Raw genomic sequence first — 24,995 nt, forward strand, 5'->3', positions numbered from 1 at the left:
TGAGGGGTTCGGTGTGCTAAAATAAACTTTTTGGTCATTCAGGGACTAAAAGCGTCAAAAGGTGCATAAGTTTGCATTTTCGCGCATAACTGACGTTCTGAATACTTCCGGACATCCAAAAATTTATGTAATCATTAAAATATTATGTTTTAGTGATTGTCTTGATAAAAATCCATTCTTCGCGCAATTTGGATAGTTTTTGCATCCGTTACGACTTCCGTCGTAATTTACCGAACAACGCAACCGTACGACCAAACGAGCCGACATCCGGGATATTTTTGAGCACATTTTAAGTTCCCTATACTTTAACTTCATATTTGTGCCTTAAATTGGGGTTAACGGGGCTTAAACGTGTCAAAACGCATCAAAAACCAAGTTTGGAGGTGCTGGGGCCTGTTCTGCCAAATTCTGAAAGTTGCTGCCAGCAAATAGGGTCCTTACGGACCGTATGGAGTTTCTTACGGTCCGTAAAAGTCAAACTTTATTTGACTTTCTGCTTTGACCAGTCTATGGTCAACGCGAAGTTCGTTTGAACTTCATAACATGAGCGTAATCACAATGGTTATAGTCCCTAGTGACTATACCTACTGATTACCACGTTATCTAGGCTCAGTGACGAGTCGTAGTTTCGGCCAAAATACGTTTTCTCGCGTATTTTGTAACCAAACTAATCTAGGGTATTAAAACTATTTGTTTTAATACCAACCCTGTTTTCTAAGTTAGCTAAACATGTTCTAGCATGTTTAGCTCGTCACTCTTAGATTTTTGCTTGTTTAGGTTCGTAAAGGTAAGCGATCTAAACAATCGCTTATACTTACGAACCCGACCCATTTGGTCGATCATTAGGATCCGACCAAACACATTAGGTGACCATAGTTGTATAGGGAATAACCTTCCGAGGTTATACCTTATGGTCACGTCGTTTAAGTAGTTGTATGATAAGTAGTTCTTATGCCTTTGGTAAATTACCAAAATACCCTTTTTACGCATAAATTCATTTTAAGCATATGTAACCTAAATTTTGACATCTAAACTGATTAGGCAACTATATTAGACATGTTAAGGCATATTCTACTTGTCATAGGACTAGTTAGGCGGTCCGAACGCGTTTTACGCGATCGACGCGTTAAAGTGGCATAAGCTACCTAAACGGGTCGTAACGGGTCAAAAGCACTTAGGTTAGATTTCATTTTAGTATGTAGGCTTTGTTAAACCATATCATATGAGTTCCAATACTCATTTGGTTTACGAAACCTTATACTATCCAATCCCCCGATTTAGGTCCGGTTATTTATGTAGTTGTCTATATAGGGTGCCGTTGATTTCCGTGATCCCTCTAGCTTTGCTTGGTTGTTATTCAAGACTTCTAAGCACCCTCAAGTGAGTACATAGTCACCTCTTTTACTGTTTTTCAAACGTTTTGGGGTGAAACACATGTGCCTACTTGTTACTTTCATGTTTTCCATGTTTTTCATATCATATACTTACTATGTTCATTAGTGCACTATTAGTACATGATTTCATTTTGTTTTGCTATGTATGCTTACTTAACATGCTAGCACATTGTTTTACATTACATTTCTTTTGCTATGTATGTCTACTTAACATGCTAGCACATTGATTTACATTACATTTCTTTTGCTACGTATGTTTACTTAACATGCTAGCACATTGTTTTACATGACTTTTCTGCTTTGTATGTTAACTTAGCATACTTAGTACATTTGATTTACATTTACCCTTTTATGCTATGTATGTTCATTGAGTCCATACTTAGTACATTCACATCACATCACATGCTTATATTCGGTATAACATTTGGTTTGTTTAACGGTTCTTTATTACATTCATTAACATTAGCTACGCAGCTGGGTAGTAAGTAATGGTACCATAGGACTAGACAAATCCCGTTCCTGACATCCTAGGTTTGTTTGGGTGTAAGGAATTGCTGAATCCGAAAACATTTTCACTTTGATAACCTTTACTCTAAGGTTATCCTGCTGTCTCAAGGCTTGAATGTATGCGTTTAACATACCGCATAAGTGTTTGTATCAGTATAGCATGCATTTCCACAAAACATAACATTGATTTAAACTGAGTTTTACTTCAATGCTTTGTTTTGTGCATTTTCACCTATGGTTTAGTTGATACATGTTTCACTTGCCATACATGACATTTTGTTTACACATTACGTGATTGACATTTGACATAGACATTTTGACATGGTTTTCACAATGACATTTGGCAATTGGTTTGGACATGGGCAATTTACATTGGTGGTTTGTTTGGGTAAGTGATTTAAGTAACGAGACGTGTGTAATGTGATACAAGCATGGTGGATATGCCGCTGGTACTTCCTATATATAAGTGCTTGTATTATATTACATATCATAGCGTTATTTAAATCATTTCAATTTGGACTATTACATTTTACACAAATAACATATTTTTCACAAGACATTGTTTTACAAAACAGTTTGTTTTATACAAACTCATTTTACTTGATTATTCATTTAACCTTACATTATTCTTTTAAATATACATATCTATCATCGTTTTTCAAATGATTTATAAAACAAAACATTTTACAAGGATCATGACTGACTTTTTGTTAAACAACTTTTTCTAAACTTATAAGTCAAGAATCCTAAATCAATAAAACCTATGTACTCGCCGGCATTTTTATGCTGACGTACCTATTTTCATATGTGTTTTAGGAGATGATGCATAGGATTGATCAAGATACACATAGGCGGACTTGGGCCTTAGTGACAATAAAAGATGCAAGACTAGTTAATTATGTTATACTTCTTTGTTTGTTTAGACATTGTAACTTAGTTAATCAATAAAACAAAATTTCAATTTTCCATGTGTGACGAAACAATGATTCTGTTACAACACTCCCTGACGATTCCGCCACGTTTTGTTGTTTTACGTGGTCGGGGTGTGACAGAAAAGTTGGTATCAGAGCTCATGGTTATAGGGAATTAGGTTATTAGTAATGCTTTGACCTAGTCTATAACCTTCCTAGGACCCTAACGCTAGTTTACTTGCGTTTAGTCATAAAACAATACCGTCACCTATCCTTAGGCGACAACCACAACAAGAACATAAATTTCAAAACCGCTTGAAAAGCAATCATCTGTTCTAGGATGATTAATTATAAGGTTTTGAACCCTCTAAGTCTTCAAATCTCGTCAAAGTTTGGGGCTTATAATGTGAACACGTGCAAACTGGAAGGGTGAACGCCTGTACTCTGAGTTTTCTGTCTAAGGCTAGAGTGTTCGTACAAATCCGCAGTATCGAACCAGTCACTCTTACCTGGGAACTCTTGGGGTGAGTGTTCACTTATAGGCAAGCATGTCTTCAGCGATACATTATTATGACCCGTTTGCTTTGATTTGTCACCGTCTCATTTGTTTGCCTTAGGTAACAAACAAATGATCGCAATCTTTATGCGTTGCCATTCTGTTTTGATTATCCGATAACCTTTCACTTGTTTCTTCCTATGTCTTTCATTCTCTTCTAGAATGTCTGTTCATCTCAGCAACGGTCAAATGTCCGAGCAAACAGCCAAATTTGCCCAGCAAATAGGCGAAGTGATTCTGAAGTCTGTGGATCTAGGCATTGCCATGTCTCGTCTCAAAAATGGAGCCACTCAAGAGTCACCGAGGGAAGCAGAAGTCAATCCAGCACCAAAATCAAAGAAGCGTAAGGCTTCAAGGAGACCCGCTGCTGTTACATCAAATCAAACGGGACCTAGCCAAGTGGCGACACCACTAGCTAAGAAGCCCTACAACGGAACTGCACCCTTGTGCAACCGATGTACCCTTCATCATCATGCCAGTGTGAGGTGCCGCAATTGCCTAATTTGTGGACTTATTGGCCATACAGCAAGAGTTTGCCCAGTTGCAGCAGCACCAAATCAAGCTGGCAACAATCCTACACAAGCTCGTTCTTGCTACAACTGTGGCGAAATGGGCCATTTCCGAAGGGATTGCCCGAAGATTGTCAATGCAAATCCAACCCTTGGATGAGCATTTGGCTGAGCAAAAGATATTGCTTTCTTATGCCTTTGTTTCTTCTGTTTTCTTGTATTATGAAACAATCTGTTTTGTTCATAAATAAAAGTCATTGTTCGCAATTCTGATATACAAATGTAGTTACATATGTGTATGGCATTTCCCTATGATACCTACATCAAGGAGCTATGCTCTTTACAAACTACTCTTGTGATTCTCTCTTTCAAGTGATCGCTCATGATTTCCTCGAAAAATTTTTAAGTACCCGTTTCATTCTAGGAGACGAAGTGCAAGAAATACAGCGAAATTATGAGTAATCATGCTTTTCGCACATCTGTGCCTTTGAATCCTTGCTTAGATAACTAAGGGTATTTTCAAATTTCATACCCATTACGTTCTGATTTTTCAACATGCATAACATAAGTTTTCAAAACAACCTTCATGATTTCAAAAACATTTTATATATAGTTCGAAAACATTTTTAATATAGTGTATTTACTTAACATATCAAATGCATGATTTCAAAAGCATTGTCTATATTTTCAAAAACAACCTCCATGATTTAAAAAACATTGTCTATGTTTTCAAAAACAACCTTCATGATTTCAAAATGTTACTAATACAGTATAATTACTTATATCAAGTGCATGATTTCAAAAGCATCATTCATGTTTTCAAAAAACGTTATACATAATTTCAAAATTTATCTCGCATGATTTTAAAACATTTTTATAAATATACCTACCTAATACATCTACTTTATGATTTCAAAAGTATTATATATAAGGTTTCAAAAACATTGAACACATTTTTTTAAAACCCCTTGTATAGTTTTCAAAAATATTTTCCTCATACATTGACTTAACCTTCAAATTCCGCTTCATATGTCGCCTTGGCATATCTAGCATCTCAACTTCATAAGCATTTTTATCTCATGTTTTGACTCAAGCACGTCTAGTGCAAGATTTCAAAACATCTTCAACTTCAAAAAAAATCTATATGGGATCTTTTTCTCTTCACAATTAGACCCTTGTGGATGATTATCATTCAAATCATAGTCCTTAATTGGATTCCTTGTGTACCTTAATTCGAACATTTCGGTTCCTTACAATCGAAATCGAATTTTCTCTCTAAGACCTTTCTAACTTCATAGTTAGATTCTTGATAATGTTTAAAGCACCAAATGAAATCCACGGAATGGATTCCTAGTGTGCTTTAAATACTTGTGCGCAATTAACAAAATGATAACAAATTGAAAATCAAGTTAAACAATTATGTGATTATGTGTTTATGCATTTTGTGTTTTCTTTTCTGCATTTTGTGTTTTTGTATACTCTGGATATTCGTTATCCAAATCCTCGTAGAACCTTTCATATCTTCATATGAGGGATTCGTGGTAGGATATTCAAAAAGGTACTACCTTAAATCCTTATTGGGCTTCTACATGATAGTCAAGACCCTTGGATTATATAGTACCATTCCATGATTCTAAAAGAGACCCTTTGAGTGGTCTAGTCAAAGGATTTATTCAGAATCTAGTTAAGAATGACATGTGATGATATAAGCTGAAAAGACTCCTTGGCGGTCTAGAGATCATTTATTGACTCAATTAAAAAGGACCCCAGTATGGTCTAGTCACACTCATCACAGGTTTATTCGTTCGTTATTTTTCCTACACATTATAAGATGCACTACGTGACTATGCAAGGAATTACGTAATTATGGATGCATACATAATTATGAAGTTCAATGCACGGAAACCACGGTAAGACTTATTATGTGTAAGAACCGATAGTGACTACCATAACAAAATGTGAACAATGTAATAGAGGTACGGTGGACGCACCAATAACACTTTATATACTTGTATATAAGCGTCCCTCTCACATTGCAAGCGTGATGTTATTTAAAGTTACTAGAAGTTCAGAACTCTAACCAGTATTGTTTGATCTTTTCAACTTCATGTTTCAAGCTCTCACGAGTTTCCTCTAGATAAATTTCGGGACGAAATTTCCTGAAGTAGGGGAGACTGTGACACATGTGTCACTTCAACCATCAAACAAATACCAAACCAATGAAATATTGTATTTCATACTTGGGATTTGTATAAATATGTGTATCATTTGCACATATCAATTCTTGTTCGATTTCGGGCTCTAAATCGCTTTCTAGAAGGTTATACGCGCCCCGATGCATAAATATAACCAGTTTAATGCAACAAACACTCCGGAATAGTAACATAGGCTTAACATACCTTAAATAACCTTTACATAACTTAGAAATAAGTTTTGGAAGGTTTGGTATGCCGAAATCGAGTTTATTCGCTTACAGGGACTAAATTTGACAAACTGCGAAAGTATGTCAATTTGAACTGTAACGAACCTTCCAGAACTTGATCATAAGTTAAACACACCCTAAATATCCTTTACATAGCTTATAAATAGGCTTTGAGGGGTTCGATGTGCTAAAATAAACTTTTTGGTCATTCAGGGACTAAAAGCGTCAAAAAGTGCATAAGTTTGCATTTTTGCGCATAACTTACGTTCTGAATACTTCCGGACATCCAAAAATTTATGTAATCATTAAAATATTATGTTTTAGTGATTGGCTTGATAAAAATCCATTCTTCGCGCAATTTGGATAGTTTTTGCATCCGTTACGACTTCCGTCGTAATTTACCGAACAACGCAACCGTACGACCAAACGAGCCGACATCCGGGATATTTTTGAGCACATTTTAAGTTCCCTATACTTTAACTTCTTATTTGTGCCTTAAAATGGGGTTAACGGGGCTTAAACGTGTCAAAACGCATCAAAAACCAAGTTTGGAGGTGCAGGGGCCTGTTCTGCCAAATTCTGAAAGTTGCTGCCAGCAAATAGGGTCCTTACGGACCGTATGGAGTTGCTTACGGTCCGTAAGCCTCTCCCATGTCAGAAAACTTTATTTTATTAAAACCCAGCTGCTCCCATGGTTTTGCACATAGTTTCTTTGATTCTATGGATTGGTTTTGGATGCCCCTAGTATCACAAAACCTTGTGCCCACTTGTACGCTCAAGATTAAAGCACGAGAATCAAGAAACGGTCTTAACGGTTCTTGTTTTCCTATAAATACCCCAACCCTTTTCACCTCATTCCACACCTTGATCTGATTTTGTCCTCTAAGTTGGGGTTATTATGCTCCATACCTGAGGATAATCGGATCAAGCTTCCATTCTTGGACCTTTTGTAAGTATTCCTTCATTCTTTTTCGCGTTTTTACCGTGAAAGTCAAACTTTGTTGGACTTTCTGCTTTGACCGGTCTATGGTCAACGCGAAGTTCGTTTGAACTTCATAACATGAGCGTAATCACGATGGTTATAGTCCCTAGTGACTATACCAACTGATTACCACGTTATCTAGGCTCGGTGACGAGTCGTAGTTTCGGCCAAAATACGTTTTCTCGCGTATTTTGTACCCAAACTAATCTAGGGTATTAAAACTGTTTGTTTTAATACCAAACCTGTTTTCTAACTTAACTAAACATGTTCTAGCATGTTTAGCTCGTCACTCTTAGATTTGTGCTTGTTTAGGGTCGTAAAGGTAAGCGATCTAAACAATCGCTTATACTTACAAACCCGACCCATTTGGTCGATCATTACGATCCGACCAAACACATTTGGTCGATCATTACGATCCGACCAAACACATTAGGTGACCATAGTTGTATAAGGACATTAGGTACCATAGGACTTGACAAATCCCGTTCCTGACATCCTAGGTTTGTTTGGGTGTAAGGAATTACTGAATCCGAAAACATTTTCACTTTGATAACCTTTACTCTAAGGTTATCCTGCTGTCTCAAGGCTTGAATGTATGCGTTTAACATACTGCATAAGTGTTTGTATCAGTATAGCATGCATTTCCACAAAACATAACATTGATTTAAACTAAGTTTTACTTCAATACTTTGTTTTATGCATTTTCATCTATGGTTTAGTTGATACATGTTTCACTTGCCATACATGACATTTTGTTTACACATTACGTGATTGAAATTTGACATAGACATTTTGACATGGTTTTCACAATGACATTTGGCAATTGGTTTGGACATGGGCAATTTACATTGGTGGTTTGTTTGGGTAAGTGATTTAAGTAACGAGACGTGTGTAATGTGATACAAGCATGGTGGATACGCCGCTGGTACTTCCTATATATATGTGTTTGTATTATATTACATATCGTAGCGTTATTTGAATCATTTCAATTTGGACTATTACATTTTACACAAATAACATATTTTTCACAAGACATTGTTTTACAAAACAGTTTGTTTTATACAAACTCATTTTACTTGGTTATTCATTTAACCTTACATTATTATTTTAAATATACATATGTATCATCGCTTTTCAAATGATTTATAAAACAAAACATTTTACAAGGATCATGACTGACTTTTTGTTAAACAACTTTTTCTAAACTTATAAGTCATGAATCCTAAATCAATAAAACCTATGTACTTGCCGGCATTTTTATGCTGACGTACCTATTTTCACATGTGTTTCAGGAGATGATGCATAGGATTGATCAAGATACACATAGGCGGACTTGGTGTCACACCCCGAAATTATCAGAGCATTGGCGTGACTGGACTGGTATCTTCATTGCACAGCGGAAGCAAAATAAGCTAAGACTTCTAGAAATTGAACGCCCACTAAGTACTCGACTCTTCATGGTTTTCCTATTCCAACCGTGCCTTGGCTTTGAAAAGCAACCTGAGAAAGAAACATGCGAAAAATCAACATAAAGTTGAGCGAGTTCATAGTTTGTTTATAAAAGATTTGAAATAAATCTTTGGAATAACCGGTTTTTGAAATAGTATTGAGAAAACGAATCAAAAGTCATTTTCTTGTCAAGTTATATGGAAACGTTGTGTTTGTAACACAGTATGTTCATAAAAACCATGTATTTATAAAGTCTTATATTCGTAATGTTCGTGTAACCGTCACTGCCCACCCTGACTTTGACTCCATACCCGCATAATCCTATGCTTTGAATTTTGTATAAAACATGGTATTTAATTTGTATGAACAAGTATTTTCCGTAAGTATAAAATCCCTGGTATGTAGCAAATAAGGAAATAAAGAGATCACCAATGGTTCGCAAGGCCATTGATATGTGTGAAGTGCAAGTAGGAAGACTCAAACCTAGCAGATTTATGCGTTGGGCACAAAGTCACCCCGAGGTCCGTTACGCTGGGCCTGGGGCTGGGCTCGCTACACCCAGATAGATCTACCGCTCCTGTCCCTCGGTCCTACAATGAGGATTAATGGCCTCAAGTTTCCGCCTACCCACTCACATGATCTAAGTAGTAAACCCTCCTTAAGCTAACCATACCATGTGTAAAAAGTATTCGTAATTACTGTAACATATAATCCACCCCAGCCACCCTGGCTGAACCTCCCCAGCCACCCTGACTGAGCCTCCCCAGCCACCGTGGCTGAACCTCCCCAGCCACCCTGGCTGAACCTCCCCAGCCACCCTGGCTGAACCTCCCCAGCCACCCTGGCTGAACCTAACTAGCCACCCTGACTGACTCCCTAGTTACGAAAAATCATTCACATTTCGAAAATACGCATTTGTTTTGTAAAAACCGGTATGTTTAGTATAAACCTTTTGTAAATCATTTGAGTTCCTCGAAATCCATTCGTGATATGATTTAGAAATACGAGTTTTGCGTTTGTTCAAAACTTTGTATGTTTCTGAAAATCGTGCATGTCTTTCCACCCCGAAAACATTTACAAAAAATGTAAAATAGTAAAAAGTGGGGGTTATGAACTCGCCTGAATATTCCTGTGCAAAGCTAGTTAAATACGACTACGCGATATCGTTTCCAAGACGAGACTTGCTAGCGTGCATTCTACAATATTCCTAACATGGAATATCTAATAAGTTTCTAAGCAAAAACGGTAACTACGTGTTACCGAATCGTTAACTGAACGATTTGACGTAAGTTGTTAACTTAATGAAAATGATTAAGTTATATTTGTTTAGCTTCATTTTATGAAGTCGTACGTTGATATATAGGAATATTCGTATGAAAGTAATATATAATAGACTTGTATTATATATCGCCTTTTGAAATTATCAATATATATATATATGCATATGCCGTTAAGGCGTTTGACATAAATATAAAAGAGTTATACTCATTCTACAAAAGAATCCTCGAGTTGTATTTGAAAATAAATATATAACTATCTTTATTTTTATAAAAGAACTCGTTTTGTTTGTCGTATGATATCTGAAATAAATATAAAAACTATATTTATTTTATAAGGCAAAATCGTGTCGCGTGATATTTGAAATAAATATGTTACTATATTTATTTATAAAGGATTCGAGTTTATTTGAAATAAATATAATAATAACTATATTTATTTTTGTTGTCAAAATAATTTCCGTATCGTTGTTCTCGTAAGTTGTAAGTCGTTGTCGAAGGAAACTTTATATTTGTATCTCGTAAAAGTCGCTTTAATACAATAGTTGTCGTTTGACAAGAAAAGCACGTTTTTATAATAAAACTCGTTTTATTTTACGGGTTTCCTCGAAAAACGGGCAGCGTTTCCTCTGTTTTTGGACGCCCCGACAACACAGTTGTCGTTATTTTATCAAAATTCAATCAACCATGTAATAGTATAAACAATCTATATAAGATTTTTGTCGAGTATATCAAATGTAAACAAATCTCAAATTAAGTCGGTTCGAGCTCGTTAGTCACGAAATAAATAAAAACTATATAACAACGTAAATAAATAAAACGCATCGCTAATTCTTTACCATTCTTCGTGTCGAAAAGTTGAGTTGACCGAGTCGACTCACCGAGTTAACTTGGTTTGACCGAGTCAACCCAAACCGCTTCACACCCGACCCGTGCCGACTGACTCGAACCCAACTGTCGACTGAGTTGACTCGGTTTGACCGAGTCAAACCGAGTTGAGCCAACATTAGCCCGAACACCGAACCCGAGCCGCACCGAACCACCATCCAGAATCTAACCGGGACCTGTGCTTGAACCATAGTGAATCCGAAAAAAAAAATCATTAGCCGCTTATGAACATCGTCTCTATCATCAACAGTAGTCAACATAAACAAAATCATCATCATCACCTTCAGTTTGCAAGAAGTAAGGAGAATGGAAGGTGATTACCGGGATATTCGTCGGACCGAGACAAGGACCTCCGGTCCGAGTCAAGGACCACCGGTCCGAGATGCAACCGCCGCCGCACTCCACTGCCACCGCCGCTCATGGCGGTGCTGCTCCTTCTCCGGCTCTCTCTCTCTCTCTCTCTCTCTCTCTCTGTCTCCTTCAACCGTCACTCACCATCACGCGCCACCACCACAGTCAAGTCAACCACCACAGCCGCCGCCTGTGGTGGTGCTGTTGTCGTCCGCTGCCACTAAATTCCGTCGTCGGAAAACATCGACGCCGACTCCGTCGGTCGTCGAATCTGAGTCAGAGAAGGAGTGAGAACAGGGGGTGGGTGTGAGGGTTTACCGGTGTGGGTGTGGCTCACCTGAGCTCCGATCGGAGCCGGTTCATTGCCGGAATAAGCACCGGAGAGGGAGAGGGGTTGTTTGGCTGTGGGTGTTGTTTGAAAACATAACCGAGATCAGAGGAGGGTGGTGTCGAGTGGGTGAGGAGGAGAAAATTGGATGTTTGGCTTCTCTGTGTTTCTTTTCCTTTTTGTTTTGTGTGTGTGTTTTGTTTTGAATGTGCAAGGGTTTGAGAGAGAGGGGAGTAAAGGCAGACCTTAAGTCTGTCTGTTGTTTGTGGAATGAAAACAAAACGGGACTAATGGTCCCTCTTTATAAGCAAGATTAGTTTTATTGTATGTTATGCATTCAATTTATATTCTAGTTAAATGTTTTATCCCTTGACATAAAATCTCTTGTAGAGATTTATAAAGATATTGTAAAGATTTTGAGTATCTTGTAGAGATTTTGAGAATCTCTTGTAAATATTTCATAAGATTTTATAAGTATCGCATAGAGACCTGGTATGTTATGTGCGGGTTTAGGTTTGTGGGTTTTGGGCTTGGGCCCAGGGCCCACGAGCCCATCTCATGCGTAAGTGGCCCGTAATTACTACGAGACCCGATATCGCGACCCAAACTCCATAAGCATAAAATATTCTTGTAACATCCATATTTGTCGGCGTTGTCAGTACTTCGTACGGTTTCCAGTTTATTACCGTTAAATTTTCAGTAGTTTCTTCGCGGATCGTCATACGCGCACTGAAATGTCGCATAAACGTTCCTAGGCACTCCAAAGGCTTAATTTTAGTTAATTAGCGTCGTAATTACTATTTATTATCGCGTTAATCACCTGTTAATCACGAAATTAAGGGCGTAAATTACCAGTTGTCACATTCTCCCCCTGTTACAGAAATTTCGTCCTCGAAATTTTTGACTATGTCATCTCCTCATAATTGATGTCAAAGGAAGCAAGACGTATAGGTATAGTCACTAATGTGACTAAGTTAACAGGGATCCAACAATGGACAGGAATTTCGACCAGTCGAATTCCATATGAACGTTCACAACAAGTAAATGAGTTCTAGAAGCAATAACATCCACTGGATGAACTTAGAAACAACAATCTCAAATATAATAGTTTGCATGAAACGCTCGATCGTGATCAGCACAAGCTGCAAGTTATACTGACGCCTCAAGGTGTCGTAATGAATGAAATAATTCAATAATACCGGTGATCGAACAAGTATCACCTGTGTTTTGCATGAAACGATCGATCATGATTAGCCCAAGCTACAAGTTTGTACTGACACCACAAGGTGTCGTGATGATTTAAACAATCCAATAATAGCGGTGATCAAACAATTTCACCGTGTTTGAAGTCAAATGAATGCGCAGTAATGGGAATTTGAAAGTTTGTTTCAAATGACATCATAGAATTTTCAATTGAAAATGAAACATCAAAGAAATAATGTTCTCGATCGAAGATGAAGAAGCAATGAATATCGCAAAACATTCGATCGACGTTGAAAGGACCGTTAGGAGGTACACAGGAATATAAAAATGAATTGGTGTACCATTGTCTTAACACACTATTGTGTCAAGACAGCTTTGATATAATAAATCGAAGTGGATTTAAAGCAACCAATAAATAAATATTTAAATCCGTGCATGAGATGCCGAAACGAGTTTAGCGCAAGCTTCAATTAAGTGGAAACACCACCACAAGGTGTCGAAATCAACAAACAATTTAACAGAGTCGAATGCCAAACAAGTTTATTTCGACTCGGAGCAAACGAAACACTTGTTAAAACGAATTTGAATATGATGTCTTCTATACATCATATGGTATATACATCATATGGTATCTTGAATGAAATGTGTGTAATGAAGAAGTTCAAACAATCGAAATTGGTTTCGGCGCAAGCCGACAACAAGTACATGTATCAACAATAAAACTTTTGGCATGGTCGCAATGAAAACCATGTATGTAACTCGAAAAGTCAAGAAATTTCAAGGAAATGTGTTGACTCGATAACAAAGGAGCCAACATTTACAATAACGTGGGTCATTCGAATCACAAATCGATAATTAGTTTTAGCGAATACAATATTTGAACTTTAATGAAACGCTTATTTGAAATGAAACCACATGCCTAACAAACGATACATGTGTAACATATAAATTTTCCAAGAAATGAAGCAATTAGTGTTCGCTTTACTGAAAGAAATGATCATGACACAATGACCATTAAGAGGAGTAGAGATACGAAAATCTACTCAGTAAATGTGAAAGTCGAAATTTCAACAAAAGAAATTTGAGGACTTTACCTGGGGTTTCGTGTGACGGCCAATTGTTAGGTGACATTACCATGGAATGTCGAACATATCGTATTCATCGTTAACCGAAATAGGGGATGTGGAGACATACGTCTTTCCCTTGGAGTGATTCGTGTCGTTGCGGGATCGCGTGACAAGTTGCCGTTTCCTGGCCGTTAGTTCTCCTGTTGACAGGAATCTAGCGTCATCGTTAAATTGCGCCATCGCGTCTTTTCAAAGGCCTCGCCTCGATAGTCATATGTGACGTACTTCAACCTTCGTTGATGTAAGCTTAAGTTTCACGTATACCTGTGTACTAGCATCGTGTGCCACGTAGAAGGTGATGTACCCTGACATCCGTTGACGTAAAAATTGAGTTCCATGTATTCTCGTGCGCTAGCGTTTTGTTATGCGTAGGTTGCCTGCTCGGGAAGTTAAAATATCATAGACAATATTGATAATAGTGCGTACCCGAGTTAATATTCGCGGTTCCTACGTGATGACCATGCACAAATAATCATTCATATAATCAAATAAGCATGTTAGTAACCAATAAGCAATCAAGTAATTCCCCTAGTCCCACTAGTCTATCCTCCCAGCCTCTCAGACTGAACTTCCTAGTCCCACTAGACTATCCTCCCAGCCTCTCAGACTGAATCTCCTAGTCCCACTAGACTATCCTCCCAGCCTCTCAGACTGAATCTCCTAGTCCCACTAGACTATCCTCCCAGCCTCTCAGACTGAATCTCCTAGTCTCTCAGACTACCTTCCCAGCCTCTCAAACTGAATCTCCTAGTCTCCCGACCAGATCCAGCCACCCGGCTGAATTCCCTTTTCCGAAGGTCTTAAATGCATGTTTCCTAAACTCTCAGAGTGTTGTGTACTGTATGTAATTGTTTTATGCACCGTGTATAAATCACCACTTTAGCGTATTGTTTGGAGACAAAATTTTGACTGTTTGTTTTTCGACAACGGTTGGAGACCATATCCGAGTACTAGGCGTTCTATATGTGTTCAACGTCTCAATGATCTAAGTCCCCAGGGGGAAAGGTGAGGTTAGAGCCTAGGCATCACAACAGAAACCTAATTCGCTGTAACCTATAGCTCTGATACCAATCTGTCACACCTCGAAATTATCAGAGCATTGGCGTGACTGGACTGGTATCTTCATTGCACAACGGAAGCAAAATAAGCTAAGACTTCTAGAAATTGAACGCCCACTAAGTACTCGACTCTTCATGGTTTTCCTATTCCAACAGTGCCTTGGCTTTGAAAAGCAACCTGAGAAAGAAACATGCGAAAAATCAACATACAGTTGAGCGAGTTCATAGTTTGTTTGTAAAAGATTTGAAATAAATCTTTGGAATAACCGGTTTTTGAAAGTATTGAGAAAACGAATCAAAAGTCATTTTCTTGTCAAGTTATATGGAAACGTTGTGTTTGTAACACAGTATGTTCATAAAAACCATGTATTTATAAAGTCTTATATTCGTAATGTTCGTGTAACCGTCACTGCCCACCTTGACTTTGACTCCATACCCGCATAATCCTATGCTTTGCATTTTGTATAAAACATGGTATTTAATTTGTATGAACAAGTATTTTCCGTAAGTATAAAATCCCAGGTATGTAGCAAATAAGGAAATAAAGAGATCACCAATGGTTTACAAGGCCATTGATATGTGTGAAGTGCAAGTAGGAAGACTCAAACCTAGCAGATTTATGCGTTGGGCACAAAGTCACCCCGAGGTCCGTTACGCTGGGCCTGGAGCTGGGCTCGCTACACCCAGATAGATCTACCGCTCCTGTCCCTCGGTCCTACAATGAGGATTAATGGCCTCAAGTTTCTGCCTACCCACTCACATGATCTAAGTAGTAAACCCTCCTTAAGCTAACCATACCATGTGTAAAAAGTATTCGTAATTACTGTAACATATAATCCACCCCAGCCACCCTGGCTGAACCTCCCCAGCCACCCTGACTGAGCCTCCCCAGCCACCCTGGCTGAACCTCCCCAGCCACCCTGGCTGAACCTCCCCAACCACCCTGGCTGAACCTCCCCAGCCACCCTGACTGACTCCCTAGTTACGAAAAATCATTCACATTTTGAAAATACGCATTTGTTTTGTAAAAACCGGTATGTTCAGTATAAACCTTTTGTAAATCATTTGAGTTCCTCGAAATCCATTCGTGATATGATTTAGAAATACGAATTTTGCGTTTGTTCAAAACTTTGTATGTTTCTGAAAAACGTGCATGTCTTTCCACCCCGAAAACATTTACAAAAAATATAAAACAGTAAAAAGTAGGGGTTATGAACTCGCCTGAATATTCCTGTGCAAAGCTAGTAAATACGACTTCGCGATGTCGTTTCCAAGACGAGACTTGCTAGCGTGCATTCTACAATATTCCTAACATGGAATATCTAATAAGTTTCTAAGCACAAACGGTAACTACGTGTTACCGAGCTCTACCGAATCGTTAACTGAACGATTTGACGTAAGTTGTTAACTTAATGAAAATGATTAAGTTATATTTGTTTAGCTTCATTTTATGAAGTCGTACGTTGATATCTATATATATATATAAACATGATAAATAAGGGCTTAGGTGTCATGTTATAAGGACTTGGGAAATGATGTGGCATCACCATAGGGCTTCTTGAAATTGGTTTTGGCTCCAAAAAATTCCACCTTATTTACTCGGGTTTAGCGGGATCCGACAAACATGGTTCCGACCCGCCCATCTAAGAAAATGGATCCATTATATTTCCTTTTTCCTCATTATTCTTTCACAACCCTAAAGAAATAGTTGCAGCTATCTCTCCCTCCTACCGCCACCACCAAGATCCCTCCTAAGTTCCACAAAATCTCACCCATTTCCCATTCGCCCATTCATTGTTCACTCTAAAAACCCTAGCGGCCTTCCTCATGTTTTCTCTGCAGATTCATATGTTGAAGAGTTTTACAATCACAAAACCCTAGCCTTCATCATCTTACGATTCTAATTCAAGACAATGATTAGGTTAGCAATCCTTCTAACATTTCTTATTCCTTATTTTTCAAACCATTTCTTTTGAAGATTTGTTCGTTAGGGTTTTCTTCTGAACACAAAGGAGTGTCGCTTTTTCATTCAATTTTGCTTACTGGATGTAATTTCGGTAGCCCGACAAGTAGATAGGCTTTCTAAGCTTTCCTAGCGAAGTTGAAACTGTTGGTTATGGCATAGAGATATGGACATAAAGAGAACCAGGGGGATGTTGTGTTGCTGCCTTTTTTTTCTTCTGCTTTGGTTCTACGGCTGAGGTTTGTATCCCGCTACCGAATTTCACTGCCGGCAGAAGGTGGCTGATTAGTAGAAGTTTTTTTTTCTTTTTTTAACTTTTGTTGATTTAAGTTGCATTGGTTCTTATTTGGCTTTTTTTTCGTAATTTTGTTCTCTAGGTTTAATTTAATTTTTTGTTCAGTTGGTTTAGTTCACGGCGATTTGGGTTTTTGGGTTAACTTTTGATGTTATTTGTGTTACGTTAGGGAATTGGACTACGTGGAACCTACATATTCTTATTTACATGAGGCGTGAGTAATTGGGATTAGAAAACTAAACACTTAAATTATATGTATCTTGCAACCGGATATTATTTAATTGCCATTATGTTGCATTTGTGGTTAAGGTTTGATGACCGTTACTTTAAGTTGCGTACTGACGACAAAACTAAATTCTTAATGCGCTAATTGTGTTTAACTATTTTGTATTGTAGGCTGGATTTAAAGAGCCACAACGCCGAGCCGTATCCATTGACTTAATACATTCAGGTTCAATAAGCTGTTAGCCTGATTCACAACATGTTTAAGTGGCATGGTTACAACTTTTTACCGTTCATTCAGTTTGCTCCTTTAAGTTTCAGATATCCAATATGTGCAGGATTTGATATTCGCTTATGTGCATGATTTACGCTTTAGTTGCATACTCGCTTTTATTATTAAGTGAACTATTTTCACAATTTCTTTTTGGCCGACTTTGATTGTTTCAATCAATAGGTGTTTAGGAGTTGTGTGGATGGTTAAAAGTAACAATTGCAAGCAGCGTGGAGAGACATATCATGGGATCCAGCCAGGTTATGTAGTTGGTTTTTCTTTTTAAATTACTCTCAACATTCCATCAATATGCTAAACTATTCATACTTTTTTCTATAAGCAAGAAAGATTAATTGTTCGAATGTGTAAGATGTTGTCTGAACAAAGATTCATTGTCTAATGTGTAAGATGTTGTCTGACCCACGGGTAATCAATGAACTCTACAATATTTAGATGTCTTACTGATCCAGGTTTGTACATGCTTCCCATCTCCAGTCTTACTTTCATTACCACAAGAAACACGTTCATCCGTCCCATTATATTTGCAAAAATTACCTTTTAAGTATAGTTTAGAGCTTCAATGTATTTTGTTTTTAATTAGTTTTCATTGAATGGAAGAAGTTAGAGATGATAAAATGGGTGGGTTGAGTAACAGGTAGACAATTTAGTCTAAACTTGTGGTATTTTAGTATGAGCTAAAAAAGGCTAGGGTTAACCCATTGTCTAAAAACTTTCTTAAATATATGCTGATTTGGTACATTTTGGATGGTGTTGTTACAGGCTGACAAGTCTATGTAGCATAAGATAGCATCACGCCTTAATGTGCATTTTTTTTCACCCCAAAGTGTGTAAGTGACTGTTTGATATTGTAATTTGCAGTTTAATAATTGATTGATTAATTCAACTTATTTGGTTGTAGATTTGAGTAATAACTTTAGTGGTCTAAAATGCTATGAAGGAGACTCACTTTGAAAATGAAAGAGAATGTAACCAAGTTCCATCGAGAAATGGTCACTCATTTATTTTTTTATATTGATAAGTTGACTCATATAGATCGACTATTCATCATACTATCTGTATTGTTTTCGTTCAGAAACAAAGGCTGAATACCGAATGTGAAAAGGAAATAGCGGAAATTGTTGCTGAAATAAGGCTCAAGTATTCAGCTAAACATGTAGAAGCAGATGCAGCTTATAACTCAAAAAAGATGGATCTTGAGACCAATATCAATAGAGTAATCTTGAACAGATTATTGGCCAAAGCTTTCAGATGTAGGGGTCAAGGTATTATATGGAAAAATGATATATAAATAAAAAAAATTGTATATTGTTTTCGCTTCGTCAGTTTTAATGGAATATTGTTTTCATTCTTTTCAGACTCTCGGGCTGAAATAATGCAGCAACTGCCTAGGTTATTGGTTTCACCTTCTGTGAGGATTTTCCATGGTCAGTCTTTATGAATCCAGCAGCCTCCACAACCACCATCGTCACGGCCACCTCTTAATGTAGTTCACAAACCAGCAGCTCTGTTCTCAACCACACCGAGCAGGCTACGACCACTACCTGCTCTCTTGCATTAGCTACTATACTGATGTCACTCTTCTGATCAACCGATCGAGGCTCCTCTGTATTTTCGCAGTACGCAACCCACAGGGCACCACTACTGTTCTATGCCACGAACAAAGGTAACTTTCGACCGTTTATAGAAAATCTGGCAACTGAAACTTGAAATTTGTTTTTTTTTGGGGGGGGGAGAGAGGCTTCCGGCACCTAGGAATACAATTGCGAATTGAATAGTGTTTCATTGAATGACTTCAACCACAAATTGGGGTTCGGCCCGATACTCCGGCCCTACAATTGTTCATTTTTCAACCTGAACCATTCGAAACCTTTCACTGGTTTGGATTCACGGATAGTTTTTCAAAAAAAAATAAAATTCAGTCAGTCGATTTAGGAGCTTTCTAACCGTATCGAACGGTTTGGTTTGGGGGTTTATACTTGAGTTGAAACCGGTCGAGAAATAACCGAACGAGAGCGTATAATTTTGGGCCAGGTGAATTATACACACGATTGAATTTTGCTTAAAAATACCGATCCGTTTGCTGTTTATTTCATTTGTTCTACTTATTTGGAGTAAATTATGTATCGCTATATCCCCAATTATTTTTGATTCACTGAATTAGTCATTTTGTTCAAGATTTTAAAGCGGGTTGTTTAATTTATGTCAATAATACATAGAATGTGTTGTTTGTAAATCTCTATTTTATAATATTATGTACAGTGAAGTGATTCACTACTTTGTCAAGTCTTATAGAATATATTTTTAAATTAAATTCAGAATATACTTCAAAAGATATTTTATAGAGATGGTTTTATGCGAGTTAGATAATAAATCAAATAGATGAACCACTTCTTCAAGAGGTTTTTACAAGTACTGGTCCTGTTGAAGGCTGCAAACTCATAAGAAAAGAGAAGGCATCCATTTGTTTTAAACCGGACTCAAAAGTAAAAAGTTTTGATTATCTTTGCGCATTATCTATTTCAAAGATGGCACCGTGCCATATGTTGAGTTATTACACATTTATATATCTTTTTGTTTATCATCTGTGAGGCTCATTATGTGGTGGTCTTTGGTAGGCTTCACCATGTCATTAGTGGAGAAACGGTTCGGTGCTCCATATGATACAACCTTTTTTCGCTTAGTAATGAGGTTTACAATGCAATGCACTGATGGAAAACATCATAAGAAACCTTGATTTTGACTTCCGGAGGTTTTGGAAGATGGTGTTAAAGTGCTTATATATGTTGGAGAAGATTTCTTTCTTTGCAGCCCGGCTTGGTAAGATTTTTAATGTTGAATTTTAAAATTAACATAGATGATATTTTGCTAAATTCAACTATTTAGTGTCCCTTATGTGTCTGTCATGGGCTAGAGTGGGGATATAATTGGGGAGAGGGAATATTACATTTGCTTTTGATATAAATGGTAGTATATCCTGCTTAATTTGCTTAATGTCAGTGTTATTTTTTCCCCTAGCAAACTGTTTATTACCTGGTAGATTTTGTTTGTGAAAGTTTTCCCACTATAGCTGTATGTGTCTTTCTAAAGCGTTTGGTACAAGATGTTTATGCCTATCCCTGTTCTTTCACATTATTGTGTTAATGGGAGATATTCTACTATGGCTGTTTGTGCATTTCTTTGTAGAATTTGGGAGTTGTTGTGTTTGCACAAGATTTTATAGGCCGCCTATCCAATGTTCTCCCTCATGTTTGTATGTAGTGGGTTGTCGTTGTGAGTGGTCTTATATTGTATCTATTATTAAGTGTCGATGTCATCGTGTAAGTGTTTGTGGGCTGCATTTCCTTTCTAAACCAACAAAAATTTGTGGTGGAGAAGGGAAAGAGGATAATTTAGAGGTTCAAAGTGTTATTTAGGCTAATAGATGGTTAAACTTAGGTTTTTATGATCTGTTATATATTATTATCTTAGGTTATTATGTTATAAGGATTGGGTCAAAATATAGGCAAATGGGTCAAAATGAGTCATCTTAACTGTCATGCTTTATTTCATTTTAGAATTAGTATATACACACACACACATACATATGTAATCAAAACTTGTGTTGTTGATTGTAGCCATTTAAGCGCTTCAGTGACGTTTTGGTCAGGTTTTGTGGTGGTTCCGGCTAAAGGTATTGGGTTTTTAGACATTTTGGGTACTCATCTCTAACTATTCTATGTTAGTTTTATAAAATACGAATCATTTGAATGGTCACAGCAGCGGGTGAAAGACTTCCGCATATCACAGAGAGATTCAAGAACATTTAATATTGTTTTGTAATGTTTTGAATATATTTTGTTTGCTGTACTAAATGAATGAAACTATGCGTGTATTTGGACCACATAGCACCTTGCTATGTGAAAAAACTTCCCAAAAAAAAGAAGCCTACTTGGTTTCAAAAAAGGAGCAACCAAACTCACCAGAAAGTTTATAAATTCATAATTAATTTTCATAGCCACACTCCTTTGACTTTTGAAATCTTTTGACTTCTTAATCAATTTCTTTTTCTTGGGTAAGATGTGTTACCTAATGCAAATTGGTATTACTTAATTTCCATTTTGCTTCCCATTTCACATGACTTGTATCATTTGAACGTGATTGAAAATAAACAAAAGTGACTCACCTTTGACTTTTGAGCTCCTTTGACTTATGAAATTTCTTTTTAATTTTTTTGGGCCAATATTCATTAAGCATGTGCAAAAGTGAATCCCACTAAATAAAGTATACATTAAACTAATACTTCATCTGTTTTATTTTTTTTTTCTTTTTTTGAAGACTACCTGCTTTGTAAAGAAAATTTTACTATTCTCAATCCTACACATAGTACACATTTAAAAAAAATTACATTTATTGTTTACATCATTTTAATGGCCAACCCGTGAGTATTCATGGGTGATAACCTATATTATTATATACGATTAACATTGAATCATTGTATATATGTCTACACAAATTAAAAAAAAAAAAAAAAACCTTTTAATAAAATTAATAAAATATTAATTTCCATAAAATATAGCAACCCGTGGGTACCACGGGGAATAACCTAGTATAGGAATATTCGTATGAAAGTAATATATAATAGACTTGTATTATATATCGCGTTTTGAAAATTATCAATATATATATGCATATGCCGTTAAGGCGTTTGACATAAATATAAAAGAGTTATACTCATTCTACAAAAGAATCCTCGAGTTGTATTTGAAAATAAATATATAACTATATTTATTTTTATAAAAGAACTCGTTTTGTTTGTCGTATGATATCTGAAATAAATATAAAAACTATATTTACTTTATAAGGCGAAATCGTGTCGCGTGATATTTGAAATAAATATGTTACTATATTTATTTATAAAGGATTCGAGTTTATTTGAAATAAATATAATAATAACTATATTTATTTTTGTTGTCAAAATAATTTCCGTATCGTTGTTCTCGTAAGTTGTAAGTCGTTGTCGAAGGAAACTTTATATTTGTATCTCGTAAAAGTCGCTTTAATACAATAGTTGTCGTTTTACAAGAAAAGCACGTTTTTATAATAAAACTCGTTTTATTTTACGGGTTTCCTCGAAAAACGGGCAACGTTTCCTCTGTTTTTGGACGCCCCGACAACACAGTTGTCGTTATTTTATCAAAATTCAATCAACCATGTAATAGTATAAACAATCTATATAAGATTTTTGTCGAGTATATCAAATGTAAACAAATCTCAAATTAAGTCGGTTCGAGCTCGTTAGTCACGAAATAAATAAAAACTATATAACAACGTAAATAAATAAAACGCATCGCTAATTTTCGTGTCGAAAAGCTTACTTGGTTTGACCGAGTCAACCCAAACCGCTTCACACCCGACCCGTGCCGACTGACTCGAACCCAACTGTCGACTGAGTTGACTCGGTTTGACCGAGTCAAACCGAGTTGAGCCAACATTAGCCCGAACACCGAACCCGAGCCGCACCGAACCACCATCCAGAATCTGACCGGGACCGGGACCTGTGCTTGAACCGTAGTGAATCCGAAAAAAAAATCATTAGCCGCTTATGAACATCGTCTCTATCATCAACAGTAGCCAACATAAACAAAATCATCATCATCACCTTCAGTTTGCAAGAAGTAAGGAGAATGGAAGGTGATTACCGGGATATTCGTCGGACCGAGACAAGGACCGCCGGTCCGAGTCAAGGACCACCGGTCTGAGATGCAACCGCCGCCGCACTCCACTGCCACCGCCGCTCATGGCGGTGCTGCTCCTTCTCCGGCTCTCTCTCTCTCTCTCTCTCTCTCTCTGTCTCCTTCAACCGTCACTCACCATCACGCGCCACCACCACAGTCAAGTCAACCACCACAGCCGCCGCCTGTGGTGGTGCTGTTGTCGTCCGCTGCCACTAAATTCCGTCGTCGGAAAACATCGACGCCGGCTCCGCCGGTCGTCGAATCTGAGTCAGAGAAGGAGTGAGAACAGGGGGGTGGGTGTGAGGGTTTACCGGTGTGGGTGTGGCTCATCTGAGCTCCGATCGGAGCCGGTTCATTGCCGGAATAAGCACCGGAGAGGGAGAGGGGTTGTTTGGCTGTGGGTGTTGTTTGAAAACATAACCGAGATCAGAGGAGGGTGGTGTCGAGTGGGTGAGGAGGAGAAAATTGGATGTTTGGCTTCTCTGTGTTTCTTTTCCTTTTTGTTTTGTGTGTGTGTATTGTTTTGAATGTGCAAGGGTTTGAGAGAGAGGGGAGTAAAGGCAGACCTTAAGTCTGTCTGTTGTTTGTGGAATGAAAACAAAACGGGACTAATGGTCCCTCTTTATAAGCAAGATTAGTTTTATTGTATGTTATGCATTCAATTTATATTCTAGTTAAATGTTTTATCCCTTGACATAAAATCTCTTGTAAAGATTTATAAAGATATTGTAAAGATTTTGAGTATCTTGTAGAGATTTTGAGAATCTCTTGTAAATATTTCATAAGATTTTATAAGTATCGCGTAGAGACCTGGTATGTTATGTGCGGGTTTAGGTTTGTGGGTTTTGGGCTTGGGCCCTGGGCCCACGAGCCCATCTCATGCGTAAGTGGCCCGTAATTACTACGAGACCCGATATCGCGACCCAAACTCCATAAGCATAAAATATTCTTGTAACATCCATATTTGTCGGCGTTGTCAGTACTTCGTACGGTTTCCAGTTTATTACCGTTAAATTTTCAATAGTTTCTTCGCGGATCGTCATACGCGCACTGAAATGTCGCATAAACGTTCCTAGGCACTCCAAAGGCTTAATTTTAGTTAATTAGCGTCGTAATTATTATTTATTATCGCGTTAATCACCTGTTAATCACGAAATTAAGGGCGTAAATTACCGGTTGTCACACTTGGGCCTTAGTGACAATAAAAGATGCAAGACTAGTTAATTATGTTATACTTCTTTGTTTGTTTAGACATTGTAACTCAGTTAATCAATAAAACAAAATTTCAATTTTCCATGTGTGATGAAACAATGATTCTGTTACAACACTTCCCGACGATTCCGCCATATTTTGTTGTTTTACGTGGTCGGGGTGTGACATAATATGATAAAAGCATGGTGGATACGCCGCTGGTACTTCCTATATATAAGTGCTTTTATGGTATTACATATCGTAGCGTTATTTAAACCATTTCAAGTTAGACATAATACATTTTTACACTTATATCATATCTTCGTGAAACATTGTTTTACAAACAACATATTTTA

The 24,995-nt window shown here is 37.3% G+C and overlaps 2 long non-coding RNA genes across 14 annotated transcripts; one reads left to right on the plus strand and one right to left on the minus strand.

Moving 5' to 3' along the window:
• Positions 1-8,323: 8,323 nt before the first annotated feature.
• On the minus strand, positions 8,324-24,141 carry LOC110940354. Of its 3 annotated transcripts, none has more exons than XR_004893022.1 (3): positions 23,089-24,139; positions 10,847-15,140; positions 8,324-8,781 (listed from the first exon to the last, which is right to left on the minus strand). It is a non-coding gene; the product is annotated as an uncharacterized LOC110940354 (long non-coding RNA). The 3 variants fall into 3 exon arrangements; XR_004893021.1 differs by lacking the exon at positions 8,324-8,781 and having other exon boundaries at positions 10,698-11,071; positions 11,177-15,140; positions 23,089-24,141; XR_004893020.1 differs by lacking the exon at positions 8,324-8,781 and having other exon boundaries at positions 10,698-15,140; positions 23,089-24,118.
• On the plus strand, positions 16,639-21,733 carry LOC110940355. Of its 11 annotated transcripts, XR_002593063.2 has the most exons (11): positions 16,641-16,883; positions 16,954-17,164; positions 17,617-17,671; positions 17,897-17,973; positions 18,494-18,561; positions 18,633-18,723; positions 18,807-18,996; positions 19,090-19,397; positions 20,350-20,551; positions 21,349-21,404; positions 21,491-21,733. It is a non-coding gene; the product is annotated as an uncharacterized LOC110940355 (long non-coding RNA). The 11 variants fall into 11 exon arrangements; XR_002593060.2 differs by having other exon boundaries at positions 16,639-16,883; positions 16,954-17,202; positions 17,897-18,561; XR_002593057.2 differs by having other exon boundaries at positions 16,639-16,883; positions 17,897-18,561.
• Positions 24,142-24,995: the final 854 nt, after the last annotated feature.

This window comes from Helianthus annuus, chromosome 5 (genome assembly GCF_002127325.2).
Source record: "Helianthus annuus cultivar XRQ/B chromosome 5, HanXRQr2.0-SUNRISE, whole genome shotgun sequence".
Lineage (NCBI taxonomy): Eukaryota > Viridiplantae > Streptophyta > Magnoliopsida > Asterales > Asteraceae > Helianthus > Helianthus annuus.